Genomic DNA, 16,036 nt, shown 5'->3' with positions numbered 1-16,036 from the left:
ATTTGAAAAAGCATTTGCATTGCAATAGGTCTCACGTTCACACGAGTTTGAGCTATTGGCATTGTAAATGACAATGCCTTTTATTTATGTTTTGGGTTTTAAAACATAAATAAAAGGCATTATCATTTACAATAAGAATAGTTTAAACTCTGGCAAATGCAAAACTGATTGCATTGCAAGAAGGGGCCTTCTCGAATGCTTGTTACATTGTGAATATCAAAGGAAGAGACTAGCCTGTGACGTCTTCAAAGTAGTGATAAATAGTGCAGTGAAGAGGAAGTGTAAGTGTTGTAAATTACACAGACACAAAGTGTAAAGTGAGAGTTACATATAATCCGAGCTATAAACACTAACAAAGCGCTCCAACACCTTTCGCTCTGTGATTACAAAGTTGCGGCTCAGGAGGAAGAGCGGGGGGCTATTACCTGCCCTCTCCAAGATTTGAGTGTGCGGTGTGGCATTGCATAATTTCATTGCTGTCTTTGACCTAATTAAAAACATTCCAGCTGTAATGGGAGCCTGGCTTCCCCTCCTGGTGCAGGGTGGGCTGTGCTTTATGGCAGGCATGGAGGGAGGTAGGGGTGGTTTCGGCTGCAGCAGAGGTCTCGTACAGTGCCCCTGCTATTGCAACTAAGCAAGAGGCACTTAGGTGGTGGTGTTGGTAATGGTGGTGGTGGTATTGGCATTGGCGGTGGTGATATTGGGGGTATTGGTGGTGATGAGGGTGGTAGTAATGGTATTGGTGGTGGCGGTATTGGCCATGATGGTATTGGTGGTGGTGGTACTGGTGGTGGTGGTATTGGTGGTGGCGGTTTTGGTATCGGTGGTGGTGGTATTGGTATTGATGGTATTGGTGGTGGCGGTTTTGGTATCGGTTTCGGAGATCTGGGTTTAATCCATCACCATTCTTTAGCCCACTATGCCACCTCAGAACCATAATACATTCCTTTGAAAACAGATGCAATATGGTATACCTCCCTGCTATCTCCAATGCCAGACAACAAAAACCTCAATAAAAGTCCAAGAATTGGGATCAAGAATGGGTCCACTATGCCATCAGGATGGATACTGTAAAACTTCCAGGTTAAAAGGTAATGTCCAGAGTGCATGGAATCATTAAAAACATGCATAAGATCAAGGGGAGTGCCCTTGTGACAGTGAGTTCTCGCTGACACGCTTCACCCTAATGTAACCAATAGAGATTAGGAACTTTGAGACTCTGTACATAATACTGCTCCTGTTGTCTTACTTGCAGACTCTTGGGGGGTTATTAGGATGGTGGGTGGACTTTGTCTGCCCTCCACCCTATCAGGAAACAGGACCGCCCGCCATAAGGGCCGGGGCCACGTGGGGGCAATTAGGATGCGCCCACCACACTGGGGGGCCCATCCTGCATTCCTGTCATTGTGGTGGGCGGTGCACTCAGCACTGCCTGCCACAATACCAGGAAGGCATGTCGTGCACTTCCATGCACAACATAGCAGGCACCCCCCTTGTGCACCCCCAACCCCCAGGATACCTGGGGGCCCGCAACGGGCCTCCGCAGTCCATTCCCGCACCACGAAAGGCATCTCTCCGCACCCATGGTAATATGGCTGGTGGTGTCTTACAGACACCGCCACCATATTAAACCCTTTTCCACCCGGTCAACTCGTTGACCGGGCGGGAAAGCGGTGGAGGGTGTTTTCGACCGCCGCGGTCCCCCGCCATAGTAATATGGTGGGGGGGGGCAAATGGGTGGCAGGCGGAGTCGGATCACGGGCGGATCGCCACCGCCATGTGGGCGGTGGCGATCTGCCTGTGATCCTAATCGGCCCCTTAGTGTGTGATGTCTTTCTCTAAGCCTGAATTGCCGACAAAGAGGGATAATCCAGTGAGTGTACTGCTTAACATAGGCACTGCAGAAAAATAATAAATGCTTGTCAATCTCTTTGACATTGCAGCCCATAGGACACAAGGTTTAAGAGATGGTACCTTCAGAACAAGAATCAGTAAAGAAAGATGTTGGCAAGACCACTACCCTGAATTTGATGAAAAAAGGGCTTGTGAGAACGGGACATTAATGTAATCCACAAATTATTCAAATCCTGGTGCGCATTTAAAAGACAAATAGGAGTCCGTTAGACTGCCTGAAACAACAGTTGAAGTTTTGTAGCAGTAAACAAATTCCCTGTAATGGGTGCTAACCATTTCTCAAGTACAATTTTGGATTGTGGAATGGGACAGCCAATTTTCTCTTAATCCCAACAAGGTCAACCAGGTATTGATGTGAATTAGCTGGGAGATCATATGTGCCCAATTGTTGGCCAAATATCTCCCTAAGACAATCTCTATAGGGTTCTTATTCTTCTATCGTCCAAATCCTGATCCAGTATAACATAGGTTTTACAAAGGCAGTAGCTGAAAAATTTATACGGTTTAGGTCGTATCTGAGCAGGAGTAAAGAGGCACTCTTTGAGACCCTCAAAGGGCTTTAATAACGCAGTTTTAATCTTTTTCAAGGGTGCAACTGCTCATACAAATTGGCCCTGCGAGGTGCAGTCCCACAAACTAGGGCTTTATAACTCTCCAGGCCAGGGAAATTGGGTATGAAGAAGCCTTGATGGCAACCTTAATGACTGGCCCAGCTCTATGTTTCAATGTCAGTGATATTTTTGTCTTTTGGCCCATCCATTTGTAAGTTTCATTAAATCTTACCCCTAGACAATCAAACTGAGCGACCCTAACAAATGTGACTCCTTCTTGGACCACATTCGACTTGAGTTTTTTCTGCGGGCTGAATACAATCCACCCGACATCCATTGCCCAATTCCCCCCGCCACATTAGGATGGCGGGGGGGACCGCTGCGGTTAAAAACACCGCCCGCTTGTTTTCCGCCCCGGTCGCCTTGCGGCCGGGGTGGAATGTTTTACATATGGTGGCGGTGTCTGTTAGACACCGCCAGCCATATTACAAGGGGCATATTGTCAGGCATTTCCGTGGCGGCAATGCCGCCACGGAAAGGCAGGCGGTGATTGCTGCGGGGGCCCCCTGTCGGCCCCCAGGGTGATGGCCAAAGGGGGGTGGCACACGGGGGGTCCCTGTGGTACCCCCTTGCATTTGCATAATCGCAGCGGCAGGCAACGCGCGGAGCCTGCCGCCTCGATTATGCAAATGCGTGCATTAGTTTTTAACATTGTGGCGGGCGGTGCAGTGAGCACCGCCCGCCACAATGTTAACTTGAGGAATGCGCCCGCCACAGTGGCGGGCCCATCCTAATGCCAATGTCGGGACCCCCGCCCTTTAGGCGGGCGGTCCCGATCTCCGTTAGGGTGGCCCCCAATGTATTTAGTTTTACTGTTGTTGATTTCTAATTCATAATCTTTACAGAATAGACAAAACCTACCCAGCAGGATGTTTAAGTCCCATGCAGTTTTGAACATAAGGAGAGTTTGGGCCACAAATAGCAGACCTGGTAACCTCAGCCCACCAAATGTGGGGGCGTCATTCTCACATTCCTGTATGTTTGGAATACTGCCATTCATGAATAACAAGAAGAGAATAGGAGCCATGACACAGCCCTGGTGCACACCTCTTCTAATCGGAATTCCGTCTGTGGTCTCCCCACCCGTGCACCAGCTAACCATAACAACATTTCCTGAATATAGGTGTTGGATTAACAAGACTAGGCCAGCAGGAACCCCCATTTTCCCCAGAATCTCCAAGACTTTGAGATGAGGTCAAAAATAGCCCTCAAGTATACAAATCCAACAAAAAGTAACCCCCTATTGATGTACTTGGTTTTCCATTTTATAGTCAAGTAACTGAGGACTTCAGACTTCATCAATCGTGCTTATCTTGCCTATAGACCCAGCTTGAAAGTGTGACAGTACTTTTTCGGCCCATATCCATTCCCAGAGTTTTACCTAGAGTTGCTTGCTATAGATTTTTTGGATAATATCAATAAAGCTTATGGGCTCATAACTGCTTGGAAAGTGTTGGTCTCTGCCCCTTCCCAGGAGTAAGGTATTCGATCACCTACTGGTGGTCTGATTCTTTTATTGTTCAATTTATTAAAATCATTGCAATATAAAAACAAAAAACAAAACTTTGGAATTGATATCTGCCATGCAGACTCCAACTGGGGTAACTAGGTTTGCTAATATCTGTAAAATCGTAAAAGCAATAGTCCGAGCTAGAACTAGAGTGCAAGTGCGTAAGGATGGCACCTACATCTGGGGACCCAGTTTGCTCGTCCTTTAGGTGGGCCTTTTACCCAATAACTAATGTTCATTAACAGTGCTAAATAAAACCTTTATGTCAACTGTCCCAACATTGATTATAACTAAACATTTAAAAGAGCATTATTTTCCTCGTTTCGGTGCAGGGTGCATGTTTAATCTTCTAATCTTGATAATTTTAGATCCCTTGTGTGCCTGGGATTTGTGATGGGAGAAATCTGAGCCAGGACTCTGATAATATTGTGGGCGCAGGACTGTCATTTTGCTGTGCAAGCATTTTGATCATTGACTCTCAAGCTTGGCGACCAACTCGTTGCAGCTTGTGGCTTTAATGGTATGTGTCAGTGCGGCCCGAAGTGTATCTATAAATTCTCCTAGTCTGGCAGCAGTTTGTGCTGTGTTGGCGGAAAAGCACAGGTCTGAGACTTCTCTGCAGTGTCTAAGGCCATGAGAACTGCAAATTGGGAATACCAGGCAGTGCCACACTCTTGCCATCTTTGAGCAGCAGCACAGCAGGTGAAGCCAAGATTCACGTTGATAGCTACATAGATGACAAGCGGTTGAGTTGTCCTGCCGTGCCCAGGATGGATTGAAGTCTGTGATAGGCAGTGCGAGAAGTCTCATGTAAGTGTTTTTTTTCCGGGCCTGGACTATCTAAGCTTGCTCAAAGTAAGTCTGAGGTTTTCCCAGGATATAAGAAGCGTCCAGCGTAGAAAGATTGGGATGGCAGCGTAAACTTTCCAGGTCCCTTTCAAATGATAATTTCTTAACCTGTGCGTTCACTGTGTTTTTCCAGGCTGTGACCGGGATATCCTTGTTAGGCAAATTTTGAACGTCAATTTCAAGTGGACTTGTGGCAGCTGACAACTGTACCTGCCATGGGGAACCAGCAACTTCAAGAATTTTTTTAATTTGAGCTTTCAGTGAGGGTGCTGAGGCACGCGAAGTACTAATGTAGTATTTTATTATGTCAAATGATATCCGAGCGGGCGAGTGCCAGCTCCAGTCTCACTCTGGCTTTCCTGGCCTGTCGGGAAGAGTTAGAACCTTCTTGTAAGCGGAGATTTGGAGGTTCATGAGGAACTTGTTGAGTGCGCCAGGAAATACTAGGTGACTATAAATTGGAGAGGGGAAAAGCTTTGCTCTCAGAACTTTCAGGATGGGTTCTGCAGTTGGACTGTGTAGTCCTGGTTTAGGCATTTCGGACTGAAAGTGATGCCGGCCCCCTTGCTTCTTAGGAGGGCCACTGGCTTTGCCCCTTCTGATAGCCTGACGCCAAGGTAGTTGTAACTTGTGCATGTTTTAATTTGCAGGTCTCCTAGGCGCAATTGAGCTGTTTTCTTTTATTGGTACTTCCCAAATATGAATATCTTGGTCTTCTCCTGGTTCACCATCAAGTTGTTCTTTTGATTATACCTGTAGAGAGCATTAAAGGCTTTCTGTAGACCAGTCCCTGTGTGATCCATTATTACAATGTCTTTGGCATACTGGAGGATTTGGAGCAGCACTTTCCCCAACATTCGTGTTAGTAAACATGCGCCTTCCAAGGCTTTGCACAGATCTGCTGTATAAAGATTAAAGAGAAGGGGGGGCGAGGACGCAGCTTTGTTTCAGGCCATTGTTGGTTGGCACCTTGCCTGTTACAGTGGATTGGCTGGTCTTTATGCGGACCCAGGTCCCCTGATGTAATGCTGTATTTGCCTCTAGTAGCTTTTGGGGGATTACCCAGAAGTCTAGTTTTTCCCACAGTTGCCCTCGATCCACCCGGTCAAATGCTGCGCTGTAATCTACAAAACAGCAGAAAAAAGGTGATTGTGCTGGCAGTGTAGCTTGATGTGACAGGTGACCCAATGCTAAGATGTAAACCGTGGTAGAGCTTTTGGGCCTAAAACCAGATTGAAAGAGGGGAAGAATGTTATTGTCTTTTGCCCAGGCTTCTAGTTCTTTCAGTAGAATTCTTGCATACGCGTCTTCTTCTTCTAAGTCTAATAAAGCAATAAGGCGGTAGTATTCTGGTTTCGTACAGTCCCCTTTTTTATAAATAGGGAAGAGAATGGTACTTTTCCATGACAATGGAATTGTTGAAGTGACGTAGGCATGCTTGAAGATTGGTGTTATCTGTCCTGACCAGTATACATGTGAGGCTTTAAGCACTGATGTGGGGACCCCATTGGGTCCTGGGGCACCACCTGTTCTCATTTTTTTATTAAGTCAGTTACCCTGGCCTCTGTAATGTTAAGTATTTTGAGGACCTAGCGTGTTGCTGGGGAAGATTGTTGAGGATTGATATATGATGTTTTCTGATGGTTAAAGATTAACTGTTTTGTGTGTTTGACCCACTTAATGGCAGCCACTCTGTTAGCTTTTGTCTGACCAGTGTTACTGTGCTGGTCGATGTATTTTCGAAGTTGAATATGTCCCTTCTCTCTAACCTGCCATCCCAAATGCAGAGAGCACCGCCCACCACAATGTTAAAAATGAGGGATGCGTCCGCCACTGTGACAGGCGCATCATAATCCCCATCACAGGACCCCCACCCTTATGGCAGGCGGTCCCAATCCCTGTGAGGATGGCGGGTGGGCAAAGTCCGCCCGCCATCCTAATGACCTCCTTAGTCTTGATGAGCTGGTAGAAGGAATTATGGCCAAGGGTGGAATTTGATCGCTGGGCTTTGTTAAGGGGGTGCCAGGGTTGATTATTGTTGGGTTCGTTTGAGAGGCAATACTGGTTATTGTTGGTATGGAGCAACTGTTGTTCAGTAGATTGGTGGTGCTCCCTGTTGACCTCTTTAGCGAAGCTACCAGACCTGTTAGAATTTTGGGGAGAGTTGCCCATTTGTCGATGAGTGCTGCACACGAGCGGGTACAGGACCAACTATGCTTGTTATTGCTAAATTTGTTCTCAATAAGGTCCATCTTGTTGCTCAGATCCACTAGGCATTGGGCAATGGTTGATAGAAGGTCATTTTGCAGCTCCATTTTGGTTGATTACCAGAGTAGTGTCCTTGCTGTGGAATGATTTATTTTGCTGTTTGAGGTTGGTTCCTAGCCATTGATAAAGTTACTGTTTTGAAGGCATTGGCTAAGTGGGGGGAAACGCCTGGTTTCCCTAGTCATTCTGATCCACTTTGGGGTGAGATCCAATGTTCTTTCTATCTTGGTTTCCAAGTTTTGTAAAAATATTGGTGATAGGTACTCTAGCTTTTGTTTACACTCAGGCACTTCTGTTTTACTTAGTCCAGAACCTTAGAGCTCTGAAGGGCTGGGCTGGATGGGAGACTGCAGAGTAAATTGCTGTTAGTGTTGTATTTGAGCTGTAACAGCCTGCTCGTGGCTTCCTGATGCGGGGGAGTTGGTGTTGGCTTATAAGTCCTGTGCGAGTTTATGTTCATTTCCAGGGGAGCAGCATGACCTGGGGCAGGATTGAGACCAACGTCTCCTGATTTGTGTTCGTGGGTTTTGTATTGTGGTAGGTGTGCAGTTAGGGAGGCTCCCTAGAGGGAGCTCCTTCGCTTTGCTGGCCTTGGGACATACTGATGGTTCAGTCGGAATGGGGGGGTTCCCACCATTGGAGGAGCATTTATATAGAAATTGAGTTTTGAGGCCTGCAGTTGGGGTCTTTAGAGCGACTTCGGGCAGGGGATCACTGGGCTGTGTTCCGTGTGCTCCTTAGGTTTCTGGGTGACACTTGGGTTGAAGGGGTTTTTCCTGCGGGAACATATTCAAGGCGCTGAGGAGGCTTCTTTTTGGACATCCTACAACTGGGAGGGCCTGTTTATTAGTGGTTGGGAGGAACCACTGCAGGTGTTGCCTTACTCCTTGGACTTCCTCTATGCTGATTAAGGGCCCTGGACTCTATTGGTGCCTCAAAGTACCAAGGTGTCTGTTGCGTGGCGATAGGAGTAACTTTAATTTGACGGCTTTAACTTGGTGGCTTTAGGGACTCTCCCTTCCTCACCTCTCTCTTCTATTGAGACCTTGTGACCCTTACTGCCTCCAGTCAGACCCCTGTCTTCTTTCTCCGAGCTGCCTCCGGGCTGCTTGTCTTCCAGGGACTTCCTCCGGTGACCAGGGGGTCTTTAGGAGTATTGGGTCCTTCGAGTTACTGACCCCACGGGCCGCACTCGGCACTGGTTGCCCTCTTCCAACGAGGGGAGGCTCTAGGATGTTGTTACTCTTCCTCTGCCACAGCCTGCTGCTACTGCAGTGCCAGTGGTCGTCCGGACACTTTTGAGTACCTTTATGCAGTGCGCAACAGAAGGGGGAGAAGGGGTGGGATGCTGCAAGCAGTCTCAGGGGTGGCGGCTGGCTATTTGCCTACCCCACAGGGACTCCCCCCCTGGTCTCCTGTACCCTAGCAGCTGCAGCTGGCAAGGGTGAGGAATATGGGACCAGTGGGCCTGTGACTGTGGCGGCGCACTCCCTGCTGGCTGCTGACACTGGGCTGATACGGGACCTGTTGACCCCTTGCACGGTCCTGGTAGCCGGTGAATCCCGGGCTTGATCCCTGCAGCTGCAGGTTTGGGATTCCCGGTTTTCCCGGCACGTTTCTCACTGCTCTCACCTCGGTAATCTTTCACTTGTTGTTGAACCTGTGCCTTTGCCAAAGTCTCTCTTGCAAGAGATTACCACTGGTCTGGCTAATCCCGTACCACAATCTCTACAGCTAAATAGAGGTCACTAGAACATTGGGTAGAAAGTTTATATAGGAGCCCCAAATCAAGGGTTCAGATATAAATCAGAGAGGATTTTGTCAGGACCAGGATGTCATGATTCTGCCACGTCAGTTTCCTGGTGCACCTTGTCTGGCACCTGTTTACTATTTTCTATTGTTTTTACCAATGCTTGTTGTGACTTTGCCACTTGTCTGAGCCAATGCTTGTTGCAGACTATGATGTTATCTGTTTACTATTTTCTATTTTTTTCGTCAATGCTTGTTGTAACTTTACCACTTGCCTGTGCCAATGCTTGTTGCCGACTATGATGTTCTCAAGGCCTATTGTCCCTTCTCAGCTCCAGCAGTTTACCTGTGAGCTGGAATCTGGAAGGAAATAGGGACCACACCCTGTTCTGAGGGCCTAGTACACTGCTGAAGCGACATGAAATTTAAGCGCGGGGGAAAAGCAGCATCTCCCTCTCCCCCTTATCCTTCCTAGCATAGCATCTGCTCTTTGGGACTCACGGCCCGTTTCCACCCTCCGAAGGCCCAAACCTGAACACACTGGTCCCTCTCCCACAGTCAGCATCACGCATTGGGGCAGCCCGTTCAGTGCAGGAACGCTGGCTTACAGTTTGAATGGAATGCTCAGCACAAGGGCCTCAGTATCTCAGTACAAGAGACAAGATGAACGGCTGAGTCACGTGGTTAAGCAGTCCCCCTTAAGTATCACTTCTTACCTGGGACTTGCCAGACTCTAAAATGGCACCAAGACTCAATTTCTTCAATGTCCCCATGAGTGGCCTTTTGAGGACTTATCTCTGTTGAAGTTTTTATATTTCTGTCCTCTGCCCCTCTTCAGTCTATGGCTACCAAACCACATTCCTTGTCATTTCCTGCCATCCTTGCCAGCTCCTGGATTCTACACTTTTGATCACCGCCTGTTCCTCACTCTATTCTGGCAGAGCCTAAAACACATACATGGCTGACTCCTGGTGGAGCTTCTCCGACAGTTATAGGGGAGATTGGCTCTGGCACACCACTGTGCCATCACCTACCCAGCCGGACTTCAGACATTTGTCTCGTTTTCTTCCCCGCTGCTGTCTCCTTCCTGTGGATTACCAACTTTCCCTGGTCTTTCTGACCCTTATTTTCTTGTTTGTTAAATTACTCCTGGGTTGTATATTTATTCAATCTGTAATTATTGTTAAACTTTTGCAACTTGTAACACGCTGTTTTCCTCATGTAAAGCACGCTGATACCTCCGGGTCTAGCCAGCGCCTTAATCCACTATTTCTGACCTGCCTGACCTTAAGATGGCAACTATCCATGGACTACTCTTCAGATTCACTCCCGCCAAGAGGACTGTTGGTAGGATCGAGGGGTTGCTCACAATTCTGCAAACTTTGGAACTGTCCCCTCCATTCTAATACTATTTTACAACACATTACACTATTATCCCTAAAGTTACTACCATGGTGTGTGCCCCTTACCAAAGCACTCCTTTCTCCTCTTGTTGGGGAGGGATCCAGCAGTTATCCCCTGGAGTCTCAAAGACCCCTCTGAGACAGTCCACAGCATCAAGGGAGCCACACACAGCGGTGGTGTGGGAATAGCACCCCTTTCCAAAGCAGTCCCTCTCCTCTTGTTGGGGAAGGATCCAGTAGTTATGCCCTGGAGTCTCAGAGACCTCTCTGAGAGAGTCCACAGTGTAAAGGGAGCCACATACAGCTGAGGTGTTGGAATGACACAATTTCCACTGGGATCAGAGCACTCTGGACGTCGGACACTGTTTTTCCTCATCTCCTGTTTGTGTTTCCTTCATCCCCTCACCTCTTTCCCTCTTTTCATTCTTTGTCTACCTCCCATGCTCTTTTCCTCTCCCCCTAAATCTCTCCCGTTGCCTGCTTTTTCCCTTACATGAATGTTTTTAACTCATGTAACTACGCTCCAGCAACTTGTAACTATGCTCTGTTACTGTATAACTTGTAAATATGTAACAGGTAACTATGCTCTGAAAAAGTTGCTTGTCCTCATGTAAAGCGCTCTGATATCTCCGGGTCTAGCCATCACTATATAAAACTTTTCAAATGAAGAAAATAACCATCTTCCTGAGCCCTTTAAATAGGGGCCACACCCTCTTCTCATTGCTGGTTATTGAGAACCCTGAGCTTGAGCAGCATCTGTTCCTGTTCTCTGGTTGCTGAAATAAGATTCCGGTTGCAGCAAGAAGACTTCTGTTTTCTTTTTCCAGATTGTAGATCCTCTCTCAGCTACAATCAGGTTGGAACATGCCTTTCTTAACCAACAGCCAGAACTGGTCCCAGGAAGCTTGTTTCCGGTCAAGGGAAGGCATGGGTTGGCAGTTCGGGCTGGACTGTTCCCATGAGGCACAGGGTCAGACTAATTTGCATTTGGCCATGTCTGAACTGGGCTGGCAGAGTGGGCTAAAGAACGGTGATGGATTAAACCCAGATCTGTTGACTGGGTGTGAGTGTTTGATTGGTTCAGATGCTCCGTCCATCACCACCCCCTTTTGTACCGCTATGTCTATATTGCGGCAAAAAAGGACATTTTGTCAAAGACTGATTAGCAAAGTCAAATACAACTGCAACCAAAGTGGGAAACTAGAATACTCGGGGAACAGCCAGGAGACTTCCTCAAGTACTAAATCTTTGCCTCCTGACCAATCTGTTGCAAACACATTGCAAAACTCCGTTCCCCATCTAGTATTAAATGTACAATTCACCATTTCTCAGCAAGAGCCTAAAACTGCAGTGATCATGGTGGATTCTGGAGCCACCTGCAACTTTATCGATGTCGCTTTCGCAACAAAATTAGAAATACCTACCTTAGTAAAAACAAAACCAGAATTGGTTCATGCGGTAGATGACAAACAATTACCATCGGGACTGATTACTCATTCTACTATTAAAGTAAGCATAACATGTTTTACTCAGGATTAAACGCACATGGAGGAAATATCCTTTGATATCATTGATGCTCCCCAATTTGATGTCATCCTCTGGATGCTTTGGTTGACCAGCCATAATCCCACAATAGACTGGCCTAAGAGACGTGTTACTTTTCAGTCGGAATGGTGTCACCAGGAATGTTTACACCCACAAGAAAATGCGGCCAAACTCTTAGTTCAAGATCATACCAAATGTACTGCTCATTATATTGCTACAGCTGCGGAGCAGGACATAGAATCACCTGCAATGTATGAAGAGTTCCGAGATGTATTCAGTGAGAAAATTGCTGAGATCCTTCCCCCTCACAGAACATATGACTGTGAAATAGACATTGTACCTGGTGACTAGATTCCCTGATCCGGATTTATGCACTTACTGAACAACAGAACCAACATCTTAGAGACTACCTAGATACATTCGTGAATGGTTTCATTCGCTCATCCAAGTCTCCGGCCGCGTCCCCTCTGTTTTTCGTGCCCACAAATAATGTGGAATTACGCCCGTGCATTGACCATCGTGCTTTAAAGATCATCACAATTGAAAAACAATATCCTTTGCCACTTATCCCCGTTCTCTTGGACCAGGTAAAATCAGCAACTATTTACACCAAGTTGGATCTGAGAGGGGCATAACATCTCATATGTGTCCGATCCTGAGACGAGTGGAAGATGCTTTTCTAACTCCTTTTGGCTTGTTCGAATACTGCATAATGCCCTTTGGCTTATACAACGCCCCCTGTGGCATTTTAATAATTTATAAATGATGTCTTACAAGATTTTTTTGACAGGCTTGTCATTGCTTACATTGATGATTTGTTGATCTATTCAGAGTCTGTCTCGGAACATGAGAAACGTGTAAAACTGGTATTAAACACCCTGCACCATTGTTGGCCTGTTCTGTAAACTATCTAAGTGCGAATTCCACAGCCACAAAGTGGAATTCTAAGGTTTCATATTGTAACCTCAAGGAATCACAATGGCACCCAGAAAAGTTCAGGCAATATTAGACTGGCCAGAACCAACCTCAGTGAAAGATGTCCAGCGATTTCTAGGATTCACAAATGTTTATCGCCGCTTCATCAAGCTGTTTTCCAGCAAAGCAAGTCTTTTAACAAAATTGCTAAGGAAATATGTTCCGTTCCAATGGACACCAGAAACCAAATCAGCCTTTCAAACCCTTAAAACTGCATTTACAACAGCCGCTGTTTTAAATCTTCCAAGTATGGGCAGAAAATTCGTTCCGCTCGCGGAATTTGCGGATTTTTGGCAATTTTGCGGTCCGTGAATCACGCGAAATTGCCCAAAAATCCGCGATTCGCTAGTTGGCGAATTTGTTTTGCTTGGTCGTGCTTCAAAATACAATCTTGCGCGCGCGGCATTGACATACCGTGATTCTGGAGTTCGCCAAGTTGTTTTCCTCCCGGTTTACGTGCGCTGCGCCATTTTGGATCTGGCTGCGTGATCGCGCAAGACTTTTCAACCGCGAGTATGTCATGGAGTCCCGCCATGTTGCACTGCAAGACTTTGAGAACGCGAATATGTCATAAGGGCCCGCAATCATGCATCGCGAGAGTAAACAATTGCGAATACCTAGATGCGACTCGCAGCTGACATCCAGCGGGAGATTTGAACAGCTCGCTTTCCCGAATTCACAAAAATTGCAATTCTGCACAAGAAATCTATCGCTGGTAGCATGAACCTTCTGAAAATGATGAATTGGATCAGAATAACTCCTCAGATTGACATTTGGCTCCACTTTTTTGTGCAAGGAGTCTATTTTTGGGGGGGTGGGAGGAAGGTAGTGCCCCAGAGTCTCCAAGTTCCTGTTCCTGTCCAGCAGGCTCCTCCCAGTGCTTTGTTCATGTCCTGGTCACTTTTCATTTGGATCTGGAGCTGGAAGGATTACTGCTGGATATTTGTATTTGAGGACTTATTGTTTGGATCACTTTTGGATTTGAGATTTTACAAGTAAGTTGGTGATGTTTGTTTGGGGCATTGCAGTTGCTGCAACTACAATTTATGAACTTTTTCACAACTTTAAAAAAAATATATTGTGGGTAGGCACAGTATCCAGTAGGCCCAGGGTTAGTCATGGGTGCATGACACAACTGTTTCTGTGAGTTTTGTTGAACTTAAATATAATTTATGGCATGGATGGCATGGAATTGAATCGCTCACTGTTATATGTGGAAGTTTTTTTTAAATTTTGGGGTGCGTGGTAAAGCCACACTAGCCAGTAAATAACAAAAGGAGATGCCAGTGCTGATAATATTTACTTAGGGCTAGGACTAGTCCTCCGCAGACAGAAAATTAATTCCAGAAAGGGTACTGCTGTTTAGTCGCAATTTTATTTTGTAGAAAATCAACAATTTGTTATAAAATGTATCTTTACATTAGAGAAGAAAACATTGGAAAAAATCAAGAAAAGGACGAACACATCAAATTACATTCAATTGAACACATCAAACATTCAAAACTTCAATCATGTCACATTCACAACACATTCAACACTTTCAAACTTGACTCAAGCATACCACATATTACTGCTGCAAGAGAAGAAAAATACAAAACTTGGTCTGCGTCAATTAAGCGAAAATTCAAAACAATTCTTTGAAAATCGTACAAAACCGTAAACTTTTACATTTTTGGACATTCATTACGAGTTGATACAAATAGGTAATGTACAAGAAATTGTAAGGAGTATGCAGGTGGACGTAACTCCTATACACATAAGCAGACCAGTGAGATATTAGGCCTACGCGTTTCAAATCCCCTTTATTTCGTCGGAGATTCTCATCAGGGCCTCAGGCAACTGAAAAGAAAGAAGAAGAACATACACAGAGGTGTTTTTTAGAGAAGAATTAAAGCGATAGTGACATGTGAAAAAGAAATAAATGCAAAAATGCATACACTGTTATAAATAACGATGGCATGCACTGTTGAAAGAAGGCATTGGCATACATTGTTGAAAAGTACTGCACAACAAGAGTCTCAAAACTTAGTGAATCATCAACTGGAGAATATCCCTAGGCTGGAGGGACACTATTGTAAAACATCTTGTCGTGAAAAGACTGCATGGTGGTCCTTAGATGACAAGGGGACCCCTGCACTAAACTGGAGGTGTTAAATGCAACACAAGAGATCATAAGATTGGGTATTACTTACCACTAAAATGGCTAGACAGAGAGCCTATGGGGGTCCAGATAAAAAGAGCTTCTCTATGGTACAAAGCCTGAGAATAAAGAATGAAGTCTAATGGGTCAGTGGGAAATAACAAGACTGCTATACTAGCAGACAAAGGCCTAGGAAGGTAACTTACCGCTCTGTGAAATCGGTGAACACAGGCGGCAAAGGAATAAGTGTGTCCAAGTAAGCAATCTGTAAAAAAATGGAGAACCTTTTTAATGGGAACCTAAACACACAATGTGAGGGCAGATAGAAAAATTCGGGTAGACATAATGCGGACAAGGTCGGCTACCTTGGAGTGAAATATATGCCACAGTCGAGTGAACCATGAAAGGGGACGTCGACTTATAAGATGAATGGGACCATCGTGTTCATACTATGGCAGCGTTTCGTACTTGCTCACATACGCTCCGAGTCCTGTAGGAAGTTTAACCCAAAAGTTTGTAAGTATTAGGGGTGGATATGGAATTCATAAAAGAAGGAAAGCGTAAAAGCAATCAAAGGTGTACATCACCTGGGAGAAGCGGTCGAAAATGAAAAGCTTCTGCCGATTTAATCCAAGCTGCAACGAAGGGGTGGCATCGTCAAAACATGCAGACTGAATCGCGTGTGCTATAGAGGAAAGGAACGACAGTTGGTTGGAAATAAAACAGAGGTTGGGGAAGGTCTCACTACGGCCCTGTCAGATACAAGCAAGAGACCGGGGCCCACGGGGAAGCTAGTACTAACTCTGACCAGGAGGAAGGAGTCCAAAGGTCTCTTCTACGCGCTGGAGCCGGGCGGCGTCGGAATCGACACTGATCACTCGCGCAGGCGCGTTACCCTGCCGAGTGAAACTCTCCCTTTTATCGCTGAGAGAGCACTGAAGCCTCAGGAAGGAGGCAGTTCTACGGACATACGCTGACTCAAGCGGGGGAGCCACACATGGGTAAAAAGGCCAGGAGGGTGGGGATTTAATGCATATAATGCATAGAAATGAGGCCCAAAGGTGGGGTTTCA

The sequence above is a fragment of the Lissotriton helveticus genome, chromosome 2_1, assembly GCF_964261635.1.
Source record: "Lissotriton helveticus chromosome 2_1, aLisHel1.1, whole genome shotgun sequence".
NCBI classification, from domain to species: domain Eukaryota; kingdom Metazoa; phylum Chordata; class Amphibia; order Caudata; family Salamandridae; genus Lissotriton; species Lissotriton helveticus.
The sequence above is the reverse complement of the archived record's forward strand: the minus strand, read 5'-3'. Positions refer to the sequence as shown.